We start from the raw sequence: 6000 nt of genomic DNA, 5'->3' as shown, positions 1-6000 counted from the left end.
TTCTTTAAAAAAAAAAAGAATTTTTTTCCCCAACACCCAACAATGCTCAGGGCTTACTTCTGGCTCTGTGCGCAGGGAATCCCTTCTGGTGGACTCGAGACCATATGCATTGCTGGGGATCAAAAACGCCTTACCTGCTGTATCTCTCGGGTCTGAGAATCTATTCTTTAAAAAAAAAATTTTTTTATCTGTATCAACTGTATCTCTCTGGCCTGAGAATTCTTTACACTTTTAAAGATCATATTTATTAAATCACCGTGTTATTCCTACGGCAGTTTTTCAGGTATACAATGTTGCAACCCCAGTCCTGCTGACTGTGAGACACTCGCCCTCCTACCACCAAGTTTCCAAATTTCCCACACAAACAGCCCGCCTGCTTACAAGGCAGGAAACAAAGTTACTTCATATTCTTCGCTGAGAGAAAACTTAGAGGAACTGCAGGTGAAAATCTTCCTTAAGTGGATTTTGACAGTTCCTGGTGCCTGTCTCTGCATTGTGTTGTGTTGTGTTGTTTGTTTGTTTTTAAGCAGGAACTGTGTCTGGCCTCAGCAGCTCTCACCCACCTTCACTCACAGCATCCTGGTGTCATAGCAACCGTGCATTGCGTCACTGGCTGTCCCAGGCATATTTAGGGCGTTCGCCTTACACGCGGCCAACATGGCCGACCCGAGTTCGATTCCTCCGCCCCTCTCGGAGAGCCCGGCAAGCTACCGAGAGTATTGGATATGCCAGACACAGTAACAACAAAGTCTCCAATGGAGACGTTACTGGGCCCGCTCGAGCAAATCGACGATCAACGGGAGGGCCTTTACCTTTACCTTTACCTGAATTCAAAAGCCTCTTCTCATTGTTGTGTTTCCACGTGTTTTTTTTCTTTACTTAGACTGTTCTCTCTTTAATGCTTCCTCTGGAAAACATCACCCTTCTCTGAGCCCTTAGATGAGCCCACCACCCCCTTCTCTTGTGATACCTGATGAGTACCAGAACTTGGAAAGATGCTCCAGACACATTTGCACGTAAATAGCTACATCGCACTAAATAAGGTTGTTGATAATAATTAATAATAATAATAATAATGGGAAGAGGAAGGGAAGCTTTACTATACTGACTTTGAAATATAAAGTCTAGAGAGAGAGAACAAAAGGGAATACCCTGCCACAGAGGCAGGGTGAGATGGGGATCGGGAGGGAGAGGGGGTGGGAGGGATGCTGGCACCTGTGGTAGTGGAGGATGGGCCCTGGTGGAGGGATGGGTACTTGACCATTGTATAACTGAAACCCAAGCACAATTTTTTTTTTGCTTTTTGGGTCACACCCGGCGATGCTCAGGGGTTACTATGGTTCATGCACTCAGAAACTACTCCTGGCCTTGCTCAGGGGACCATATGGGATGCTGGGGATTGAACCCGGGTTGGGCCGCGTGCAAGGCAAAACACTCTATTCCAGCCCCCCAAGCACAAAAATGTTTAAGTCTATAACTGTACCTCGTGGTGTTTCACTAAGAAAAAAAAGAGAAAGAAATATAAAGTCTAAAGCAAAATCATGGAAATATAAAATGCTAAGGAGCTATTTTTTTCTGAAATCTAAATAAATGATGGGGTTTTGCCTTCCTTTAACATCATCAGGCTATTGATAAGTTTAACTTCTGTTTTTCCTCCTATCTGAGTTTTGTTTTATAGGGTACTAATTTCATTAGTATGTCTTAAGTCCTATCGACTCAAATTGGTCTTAAGTGTTGTATAGTCAGCCTTGGAATGATCAGAAATTTAATAAGACCTTACGCACAAAAATAGAAAATAATATATTTTGTAATTCATCCTGAATAAATTGTCAAGCTTCAAAGCTGATTTGTTAAAGGGATCAGAGAGTCAGGGGTAAGGGACTCTGATCGGAGACACTGCGGACCTGCCTGCAGCCCTCAGCACCTCTAGAAGTGATCCCTGAGCACAAAGCCAGGAGAAGCACTCAGCACAGCCGGGTGAGGTCCCACAAGAAAACAAAAAAAAACAGAACTTAGTCCTATACTAAGTTCCTCTTGTGGAGCTCCTTTTCTTTTCTACTTTCCAATAAATGTTTCAATTAAAAAAAACTCAACCAGAAAAACAAGCTAATTTGTTAAAACTTTTAAATATGGGTTGAATACCATGCAGATCCAAGACCCTGAGTTTGATTCCCCCAAACCACTTGATTTCCCCAAGCATACCTGGGTTATTCCTGGTGGAAGGTAGCCTGTTTATAAAAATAAACAGGATTTTTATGTTTATCTTGTGCATTTTGAATTCTGAATTCTTTTGAATTACAATAAAAATTTGTGTTTTTATCAAAGTGAAGTTTCATTGGAGTAATTCAGATGAGTTTTCTGTTTTTTCCTTTTGCATTTCATATGTAGGAATATGTATTATAAAATTCATTTGAATTGTGTTAAAAGAAGAAATATAGTCAGCAAACTTAGACACTTGTTTTCTTAAGTTGTTACATATTGTTTACATAGTGAAAATAAGGAACCATAACACCTTCTCTCTTTTTTTAAAATTAAAAAAATTTTTTTATTAGTGAATCACAGCGAGGTACAGTTACAGACTTACAAACTTTCATGCTTGCTTTTCAGTCATACAATGATCGAGTATCCATCCCTCCAACAGTGCCCAATTTCCAGCCAATGGTCCCAGTATCCCTCCCACCACCCCCACCCTGTCCCGTTCACCCAACCCTGCCTCTGTGGCAGGGCGTTACCTTTTGCTCCCTTTCTCCTTTTGGCATAACACCTTCTCTTAAAATAAAGGAAAGGGGCTGGAGCAATAGCACAGCGGGTAGGGCGTTTGCCTTGCACGCGGCCAACCCGGGTTCGATTCCCAGCATTCCATATGGTCCCCTGAGCATTGCCAGGGGTAATTCCTGAGTGCAGAGCCAGGAGTAACCCCTGTGCATAGCCAGGTGTGACCCAAAAAGCCAAAAATGCAATAATAAATTAAAGGAAAACATTCAACATCAGAGACTGCATTACATTGCTTTTCAAACGTCATTAGATCTTTGCAAAATCTTGAACCAGGAATATGAAACAAAAATATTGTAATTAAATTATTTGAAGGGGTCTGGAGAGATAGTGCAGTGGGTAAGGTGCTTGCCTTGCAAGTAGCCAGCCTGGGTTTGATCCCTGGTGTCCTAAATGGTCCCCCACGCCTGCCAGGAGTGGTCCCTGAACACAGAGGCAGGAGTACGCCCTGAGTGTTGTTGTGTGTAGCCCAAAAGGCACAAGATAAACATAAAAATCATGCCACCTTCAACCAGGAATAACCCAGGTATGCTTGGGGAAGTCATATGATTTGGGGGAATCAAACTCAGGGCCTTGGACCTGCATGGTATTCACCCCACCTTTAAAAAATAATTAAAAAAATTAAAAAACAGTTTAATTGAATCAATTGAATTGCTGTGAGGTACACAGTTACAAAGTTGTTTGTGACTGGGTTTCAATGTTCCAACACCTATCCCTTCACAGTATATATTTCCCACCACCAATATCCCCAACTTCCCTCCTGCCCTCCTCCTGCCCCAGATCTCCTCTATTGCAGGTACTTTTCCCTTTCTGTATGTCTGTCTGTCTGTCTCCTTTTGGGCATTTGGTTTGCAATACAGGCACTGAAACATTACCATGTTTATCCCTTTACTTACTTTCAGCACTCAGTTCTGGTCCAGAGCAATCATTTCCAGCTATCACTGCCATAGTGGAATTTTCACTTCTAACACCGCCCCCCCCCCTTGATCACTTGTAGCAGGCTTCCAACCATGGACCAGTCCTCCTAGCTCTTGTTTCTACTTTATTTGGGTATTAGTCTCCTGCTATGTTTTTTTTTTTATATCCCACAAGTAAGTGAAGTCATCTATGTCTGTTCCTCTCCCTCTGACTTATTTCACGCAACATGATACTCTCCATGTCCATCCATTTACAAGCAAATTTCAAGACTTCATTTTTCCTAAAAGCTGCATAGTATTCCATTGTGCAGATATACCACAGATTCTTTAACAGTCCTCTGTGCTCAGACACTCAAATTATTTCCAGATTCTGTGACTAGTGAGTAGTGCTACAATGAATATAGAAATGAAGATGGATTTCTACAGTGTGTTTTTGGGCCCCTGGGGCCCAGAAGTGGTATTGCTGGGTCAGATGGAGAAAGCTCAATTTTTAGATTTTTTTGAGAAATACCTATATTGTTTTCCAAAAGGGCTGGACCAGTCAGCATCCCCACCAACAATGAATGAGAGGTCATTTCTCCCCGCATCTGCGTCAGCACTGGTTGTTCTTGTTCTTTTTGATGTGTACCAGTTTCTGCTCTCCCCACCTTTTAGAACTTTCTTCCTAGTGTCATATTCTATTTTCTTATATGAGCAAATGTGAAATAGTACATAATGACTTTTTAATTCTAATTATGTGACAGCATACCCATGGATTAATCTAGTTTTAAAATTAGCCAGGTATATAAAACAACATATATATTGCTTTTGAGTAACATATAAAAAAGAACTAAAGTTATTTTATATTGATATTTAACAATCAAATAAAAACAATCAAATCTGTGGGGAAAAAATTATGCTGCCTTCCCCGTTTCCTCATGACAAGCCTTCTCTGGCAGTCATGGGCTGGTTTCTCCTGTTTTCTTGCAGAGATGATTTAATGACTAGTGGTTGCACATACCTGGTCTCCATGCCCACAAAAGTTCATGCACTTGATTGTGGTGCTTGCATACTTGTGTTGTGGTACTAACTCACACTTGGCTGTGGTGTACCCAAGATCACAAGCTCTGGTTTGGGCTCCAGGGGTCCCACATAGCAGAGCAGCTGGGATGGCACTGGGGCATGTGGGGGATGTTCTATCCTTAGCCTTGCTGACCTCAGGTTTGCAAAGTGGGTGCCGTTGTCAATGAGTCATCTCCAGTTCTTAGGGTGAGAGTTAGGGTTAGAGTTGGAAGGGAATAGGACTCAAGCCAGGGTTAGAGTTAGGAGTTCGAGTTAGCGTTGAAGGTAGGATTGTGGTTAGGTTTAGAATTAGGGTGAGTTTTTAGTTTTAGTATTAGGTTAAGGTACCGTTTCGAGTTTGGTTTAGAGTTAGTGTTAGGTTGAGAACTAAGCTTAGAGTTAGGACTAGGGTTAGAGTCAGATTTAGTATTTGTTTTAAGTTTAGAGCTAGGATTAGTTATTAAGAATAGAGTTAGATTGGGGCCAGAGTGATAATACAGCAAGGAGGGCGGTTATTTGCCGTGCATGCAGCCGACCCAAGTTCTATCCCTCGCATCCCATATGGTCCCCTGAGCAGCGCCAGGAGTAATTCCTGAGTGCAGAGCCAGAGGTAACGCCTGAGCATTGCCAAGTGTTACCAAAAAGCAAAAAAAAATTTTTTTAAAGAATAGAGTTAGATTCAGTGTCTGGGTAAGGGCTAGTGAGGGTTATGATTTTGCTTACAGTGTATGTGGAAAGGATAAGTTTATGGTTAGTGTTACTGTCAGGTTCAAGGTTATGCTTTTGTTAGGGTAAAGATTAATTTTACAGTCAGCTGATGTTTAGGTTGGGATTAGATTTAGGTTTTTATTTCTTGTGTTTTTTTTTAACCTTAGCAAAAAGTAACTTGCAGATTGTCCCTATTAGTGCAGCTAAATATCTGTATCTATATAATTTTGCATGGTATCAAAAAATACTCTTCCCCAAAGATGGTTAGTGCCAATAGCATGCTACCAAGAACAACTAAACAGAGAATCTTGGGAATGCAGAGTTCCTTTCACACCAATGTGGGCATTTCTATAAGACTCCGAGTGAATTGGTGGGTCAGAGGAATGCACACTAGCAATTTGGGTAGAGATTGTCAAATTGTCTGCCAAAAGATTGTATCGCTTTACCTTCTCTCTGAAAGAACCAGAGGTGTGGAAAAGGGGATAAAGGAAATAAATGCTTGCCTAGACTTGAATGAACCCCATGGGTCACTGTTTGTTGCTGCATTATTAAACCAAAGCAT

Source organism: Sorex fumeus, unplaced genomic scaffold (assembly GCF_029834395.1).
Source record: "Sorex fumeus unplaced genomic scaffold, SorFum_2.1 ptg000006l, whole genome shotgun sequence".
In the NCBI taxonomy this organism is placed as follows: Eukaryota; Metazoa; Chordata; class Mammalia; order Eulipotyphla; family Soricidae; genus Sorex; species Sorex fumeus.
Note: the sequence above shows the minus strand (reverse complement) of the source record.